This window comes from Sus scrofa, chromosome 4 (genome assembly GCF_054392235.1).
Source record: "Sus scrofa isolate SSC_HxYL_T2T_F1_AM1 chromosome 4, Sscrofa_HxYL_maternal_Yorkshire_Landrace_v2.0, whole genome shotgun sequence".
Classification (NCBI taxonomy): Eukaryota; Metazoa; Chordata; class Mammalia; order Artiodactyla; family Suidae; genus Sus; species Sus scrofa.
The window spans coordinates 13,434,006-13,441,970 of NC_139386.1; positions in this window are offsets into that span (position 1 = coordinate 13,434,006).

Genomic DNA, 7,965 nt, shown 5'->3' on the forward strand with positions numbered 1-7,965 from the left:
TGGGTTTGACCCCTGGCCTCGCTCAGTGGATTTAGGATCTGTCATTGCCATGAGCTGTAGTGTTAGGTCACAGACGCTGTGGCTGTGGCACAGGCCAGCAGCTGCAGCTCTGATTCGACCCCAACCTGGGAACTTCCATATGCCATGGGTGCAGGCCCCCTCAAAAAAAATATTGGTCTTCCAAGGAGCACCCTAGTAGACTTTCTCTTCCCGACCTAAACTCTTGCTTCATAGCATGGCTGAATAACAACTACTCTAAAATCAAAAGTTTCAATAATAATCATTAACCTTGTTACACCAATTATGGGTCACTAAGAGTTGGCTGACCTAGGCAGGGCTCATCTGGGTGGTTCCAGCTCAAACTACAGATGCAAGACCCTGGCTCCTAGCCGAGGCTTGGACTCAGATCTGTTCCATGCTTGTTGACTCATTTTAGGGCTCTGAATGGCTACAGGGAAGACTCTCCCAGACCAGACAGAAGCTCAAAAGAGCAAGGAGAAGCACAGGAGGCCTCTCAAAGCCTAGGGTCAGCCCTGGCACACTTTCACTTCCTCCTCTTCTATGGCTGATTCCATCGCTTTCTGTGGTAAAAATGACATAACATATATTTTACTTTTGTAAGTGCACACTGCTATGACTGGCTTATCTCGCCATGTCTTTGAGTTTCATCCATATTGTGCCATGTGCCAGAATTTCTTTCCCCTTAAGGCTGAATAATATTTCACTGCATGATGATACCACGTTTTGTTTACCCATTCATCTATCAGTAAACACTTGAGTTGCTTCCACCTTTTAGCAATTGTGAAAAATACTGCTACGGATATGGGTGTACAAATACCCTGTTTGTAATCTGAGGGGTATATATATTCAAAACAAGACTTGCTGCATCATGGTAATTCTGTTTAAGTTTTTGAGGAATTTCCATGCCATTTTCCAGAGTGGCTGTACCAGTCTGCATTCCCATAGGCACTGCATAAGAGTTCCAGTTTTTCCATATCCCCACCAACACCGGTTACTTTTTACTTTTTTATAATAATGGGTATGAAGCGGTATCTCATTGTGGATTTGATTCACGTTTTCATAATGATTAGTGATTCTGAGCATCCTTTTACATGCTTATTGGCCATTTATATATCTTCTTTGGAAAAATGTCTGTTCAAGTCATTTTTAATAGGGATGTTTTTTGTTGCTGTTGTTGTTTTGAGTTGTAGGAATTGTTTAAATCTTCCCTTATCAGATACCTTATTTGAAAATATTTTCTCCCATTCCATGTGTTGCCTTTTCACTCTGTTGACAGTAACCTTTGATACACATGTTTTTAATTTCAATGAAATGAATTTATTTTTAATTTTGTCTGTATTTTTAGTGTCATATCTAAGAAATCACAGCCCTATCTCACGTCATGAAGCTCTTCGCCTGATCTCATCCCTCTTAAGAGAGTATGGATTCAAGGAGCAGATAAGTGTTGGTTCAAAAAACTCAATCTAGGGGAGTTCCTGTTGTGGCTCAGTGGAAATAAATCTGACTAACATCCGTAAGGATGCAGGCTCGATCCCTGGTATCACTCAGTGGGTTAAGGATCTGGAGTTACCCTGAGCTGTGGTGTAGGTCGCAGACATGGCTCGGATCTGGCATTGTTGTGGCTGTGGTGTAGGCTGGCAGCCTCAGCTCTGATTCGACCCCTGCCCTGGGAACCTCCATGTGCCGCAGGTGAGACCCTAAAAAGACAAAAAAAAACCTCAATCTGGATACCTCCCTTTCCTCCTTTATTGTTCACTGAACTAATACCCTCTCCTTGCTCTGATCACAGACTTTTGTTCTTAGGAAGGAACCTAGTCACCTGGAGGTAACAGTGACTAAGACTTGGCTAAAGAACTATAGGTCCCAGGGATACTTCATTTCGAGCAGAGGCAAGAAAGCTACACATGTTTACATTTTGGTCACCTCTGGGCATGGGAGAGAAAACATCCCTGAAGACACAAATCAGAAACCTGGCTCAGGGCTCAAGCTGCCACAATTTCTGGAATTTCAGCCTTTAGCATCAAACTGCTTCATTAGTAAAAACTACCAGGATTTCATTACAAACAGGATATAGCGGAGGTGTAACCCACTAACCAAAAAGACCCACCGAGGGAAACAAACACAAACACAGTTCTTACACCCCTCCCACATAATGCTGATCCCTTCTTCAAGGCAGTGGGACTCCTTTCCTTGGGCAATGGTAGATAAATACGTTTCCTTCTGGCCCAGCTTTTTCAAGTCATATTGACATTGTATAATTTGTTTCATAAAACAAAAGAAGGCATTTTCTTGGAATCTTTTCCAGTTCTTGTCAAATCTTGTTTACACTGGGTAATAAAACAAAGTTTTTATGGGTTTTTGTCTTTTTTTTTGGGGGGGGGGACACATATGCACTATGTGAAAGTTCCTAGGCCGGGGATCGAACCCATGCCACAGGTATGACCTGTGCCACACCTGTTGGCAATGCTGGATTCTTAACCCACTGTACCACATGGGAACTTTCATTTTTCTGTCTCCTAAATGTAAAATCGCAATGCTAAATATGGTCTTTCAAGTTATACTCCCTTACTACAGATTCTAATTTTTTTCACTATCATCCTAAAGTACCCACAAATAAATGTGCCTTCACGAGAGCGCACACACACACACACATCCTGTCAAGTATCACTGGTTCAGAAAGCTCATAGACGGGAAGAGTTTGTTGCTGTTTCTTTCTAACTTGTTCTGTTTTTGTCTGAGAGAGTGCAGAGACTGATGTACATCAAGGTTTGTGTGTCTGTGTTTGTGATGGACAGAGAGGCGAGGGATTAGAGAGGAGAGTCCTGGACGAAGCTGGCTGTGTGAGGGATGGGATGGAGGTCTAGGCAAGAGCGCGTTTATTGCTGACACAAACTGAGGGATAAGGTGGTGGAAGGGACACAGCTGGAGGATTAGGGTCCATCTACCGCTCAGCAGTGAGCCCGCTCTAGCCTGTTCCGGTGCACCTGTTGATGTCTACTGTGGACACACAAATGTAGGCCAAAAAAAGCTGATTGGCCTCTCCTGTGATCTTCATGATAAAAATCCTGGAGAGGCTCAGGGATAATGTGGAGAGGCAAAAAAACAAATAAATTAATTAATTACATAAATAAATGCAAGGTTGAGGTTAGAGGAAAAGCTTTCTATGCCTAATTTGTTGCAGATATTATTCAAGAATAAGTCAACTGTAAAAACATGGCCCTTGAGACCCTGCCAAGGTTAGTACAAACCATTAGGATCTGCTGAGCAAATGCTAGCTATGTACTCAAAATCTGCTTGGTTGAAGCTTTAACTTAAGTACCAATTTTGCTTGCCCTTAAAAAAGTATTTAATAAGGGAGTGGCATGGGGGCTAGGATAAAGTGACCATGTTGTAGGTGTTGGTGCTGAGCCAGATAAAGCTGCTCCTGGTTTCTCTGTCAGAGAAACATTTTTTCATACCTTCCCGCTCCTCTCTCCCTCAGGACCTGGATATACACCTCAGATCCTGCTTGGAAATGACTGAGAGACACTGGTTTTGCTGAGGTTTCACCAGAGAGCTTAAGAATAGTCTCTTTTTATTCAAACTGGCCAATTCTTGCCTAGATACAACACAGGTATGGCTAAACAAAGCCTGGAAAACAGAAATAAGGAGCAGAGGGAATATCATGGTCTCATAAGGGCTATGCATTAATTGGTGTCACCAGAAGAAAACCCTGTTTGATAAATTCAGTGACTATTCTAGCAAGGGCATATTTCACATCGTCCCCAAATTTATAATTATGCTCACTACATGCCAATGGAACTCTCTCCCCAGAGTTGACTCTCTAATGGCCATGTAATAAAAGGTAATATATATCCTTATGCCAAGCAATAAATAGGGAACACTCGGCAGCACTGTCTTCCTGAGGAAATCTCAGGTCTTTGGGGGTGCCTATTCGTTCACACAATAAGGGGACACAAATCAACATGGTGGCCGAGCAGGCACGGGGTGACTGATGGCCTCAGCTCCTAATGAAACCAAACCATGAAAGGCATTAGAAAGATTGATTGGCATTAAGTTAGCTGCCTGTGCTGCTGGGGTGCCCCAGGCTATAATGAAACTGCCAGGGGTTATTTATGGAGATGTAGGGCTTAGGGTGTAACTTATGTCGGGCAGGCTGGTCTTACAAACAGACAGACACACACTTGAACCTCCACAGTGAATGGGGCAACTGACACCCACTTCCATGCGGCTCCTCTCTCACTCGTTGGGATGTTGTGATTTCCTGAGCATTTGCACCAGGCTGAATAAGGACTGGTACCCGACCAGAAGGAAAAACAGGCCAAGGTTGCATATCGTTTGAGAATACGAACTTTCAGTAGGACAAGAGAAGATGTTAAAATAATTGCTGCTGAAGCCAAACCGAATACACACATCCACATCCAAAAGCTATGCCTTTGTCTAAGCCAGGGGATAAAATATATGCTTGTTTTCAATGGTTGGGAATCCACTTTTAACCATGGTTCCTTTTACGAGAGCCAGAAAGAGGGAAGAAGGAAAACCAACACTGATTCTGGTAATTGAGTCGTGTGCACAGGCTCTGGGGGCACAGGGCAGGGGACAAGGGTGGAGGGTGGATTTGGATGGGGAAGCAGAATAACTAGCACATCGCCACCTTCTTCAACCCAGGTCTCTGTTCTACAGTGTGTGGCTTTCAGGTGAATGTAGAAAAAAAAAGATAGAAGCAACTTGAAAAACAGGACTCTTCAAGGGCTACTAGGAACAAGATTATACAAACTGTAGCACGCCAAGAAGCTAGAAATGTCACCCAATCAGAGAGTCTCTTCAATTTCCTGCCTGACTGGCTCTAACAGACGGAAAAGGGGAAATGGTGCATGAGCTTTGTAATTCAGGCTTGATTCCTCAAAAGTCACCTCTCTCTTAATATGTTGCCTCCAATTCTGCAAAAGTATACGCAAAATGATGTGGTGGAATCTGGCAATCCGGGGGGGTGGGGCATGACAGTGGGCAGAGCAACAGCAGCTGGGGACACAGCAGCTCAGGCCTCCGGAGAAAAAGAAGAGGGGCCAGGGAGAGAGGGGGGAGATGCACCCAGCAGAGTTCAATGCTGCATGTTCCTATGAGGGCTCCCTCAAATGTGGACCCTGAGACGGAGGCTTGGAGAGGTAGCTTACTGGGGAGATGACAAGAGGAGACATAAATGAGGAAGTAGTGAAAATAACAGAGCAAATAAAGAAAGGCAAAAAACTGAAATACTGTATTGAATACATTTCAAAAGTAACCCACTAAAGGACAAAGAGGTTGGCCAGCAACCTACCGACTCTCATTCTCCATTGATTGAAAGTTACTCCCACAAAGCAAAAGAGTGGATATTAGGTTAGATGGAAAACATGATTAAATTAAGGATTTTGAGAGACGGAGTTTATCCTGGATCATCTGGGTGGACCCTAAATGCTGTCACACACATATAAGAGAGGGTCAGAGACACATTTATCCATGGAGAAGCTGATGTGATGATGAAGCAGAGGGAGATGCACCACCAGACACTGAACGAGGTGAGAAGGATTCTTTCTTACAACTTCTGTAGGGAGTGTGGCCCCACCAACTCCTAGTGTTCAGACTTCTGGCCTCCAGAACTGTGAGAGAATAAATTTCTGCTGTTTCAAGTTTGTGGTAGTTTGTTACAGCAGCCTCAGGAAACTAATACAAGGAACTTCCCGAAAACTCATTAATTAAGCACTTGAGTTTGTAACTTATCCTTATTAGAGTAAAAACCCCCTTCTTGGTGCAATAAATAGCACCAAACAACTGTCTCTTCAAGACTTATTTTGAAGCTATGACCTAGCTTTGGCCACGGATCCTGAACTAACCTGTCACCTCTCTGCCCAACACAATTAAAACCCCTGCCTCAAATGATTTGCACTAAACCAGACTCCAGAATCCTCAAATGTATCTCTCTTTGCCATCTCCATTCTAATAAATCTCCTAAGAATCTATCAACGTAATGATCTCCCTTACCGCAACATTTTCAGAAAGTCAGCTTTCAGTGCTGGTGACTGTGATTCTTGAACATGCTCCCCACTTCAGACTAACAGGCTGGCTAATAGGGTAGGATATAACCTGTGCAACAGACAAGGGGAAAACAGAGGTTTGGGGTTCTCGCCAAGAGTTTGCGTTTCTGTAGCTATTGAGAACTTTGATCTTCATCTCTGAAATAGTAATCTCCAAATGCTGTGACAATACATCTTCACTGGTAAGTGATTTTTTTGGCCATGCCCACAGCAGGCAGAAGTTTCCCTGGCCAGTGATCAAACCTGAGCCACAGCAGTGACAATGCTGAATACTTAACCACTAGGCCACCGGGGAACTCCCATAAATGATTTTTTAAATTATAAATACTTAATATATATATTTACATTTATTTTTATATAACATATTTACGCATTCTATTCTTTTGTATATATTTAAAAGCATAGACAAAAATATAAAATGTAAAGTTTTAAAGTAGAAATGAAATACAAACTGCTTTGAAATAATTTTAAGTTTACTTACTGATACCACCAAGATCTTTGGTTAAATCTGAAAATAATATGACTAATATTTCTGTCAGTACTGCAATTGGGAAAATTATGAAAGATTTTGAAATGTGCAAAAGATTACTAGGTAATCTTTCAGCTGAATGCTGAGCATTATCTAGTAAACCCTTTAGGGTTTTCTAATTCTATAGATATTTACACCTTTGATTGTCTTGGATGAGTCTGTTTTATAATTCTGCACGTTGTATGAAACTGATGATTATGCAAATTATTTTTATCCATAGAAATGCAATTGAATTTTGTCTAGTAGAGGTACAACTGATTTCTGCTCCATAGAAAAATACAGTTCGCTGCCTTACAGGATGTCATACAGTTTTGTAACCATTAGCAAATTCATTTTAGCATTCTTGATTGCCTGTAAATATCTTGGCTCTTCAGATTTTCCTTTGAATTGGATTAATCACCTTATGGGTTCTCTCAATGATTAATAAACTAGATAAGACTTTTGGCACATGTTTATTTTATATATGTACGACAGCATATTTTATCTTTTTTGAAAATTATCCGTCGAGAAATGAAAACACACATGTTTCTTGAAAAACATCTTGCTTTAATCCTTTGTGATACAACAGTTTAAGTGTCTGGTTCTAAGTTCAGTTACCTCAAGGTTTTAACGGATGCTACAGCGCCACCTGAGAGCCATCAGAGGCATTGTGGAATGGCCCTGGATTTCATTCAAGGTTAGGAGGAACAAGCTGCAGAGAGCAGACATGAAAAGACAGTGGAAGGAAATAAAGTTCCCTTTCCTTGAACTCCAGGGAGATCCGCTCTTTCAGAGGAATGGCTATGAGTTTAGAGTAAGCACAGAAAAGGTCTAACAATGGAAGCTCCCAGAGTAAGGTCGTGGGTGTGGGCAGGAGAAGAGAGGCATGAAAGCCTGAGAAAGAAGAGGAAAAGCAGGAAAGCAGGAGCTGGTGGTCTCATGGAAGCAGGTGCTTTTTCCTTTTGAATGCTACTCTGTTTTCCCTATAAGCTCACACTCCTCTCTACCCATAGAGACTCAGTGCAGTCCTGGGACACGTAGGCTACTGGCAGCACACTTGTGAACCGACAGAACGGTCCTGCAAATAGTTTCCATCCAACTCTCTCAGCTTTAAAGACTCTAGGATTCTACTCCAAAGAAGTCCCTATTGTATAGATATGCATGTGAGTAGTGAGATCACGCGTCTGGGTGCACAGCGCCAACAGAGGCAAAACTGACAAAACATTAGCTGTATCTGATGAATGATTTCTGCTTCTTGTAGCACTTCTGAGCTACACCAGGTGAGCAGCTGAGCACAGAACATCACACCCAGAGGAAGGGAGAACAGGTGTGTCCCCTTCACTGGACAGAAGAAGGGGGTGGGGT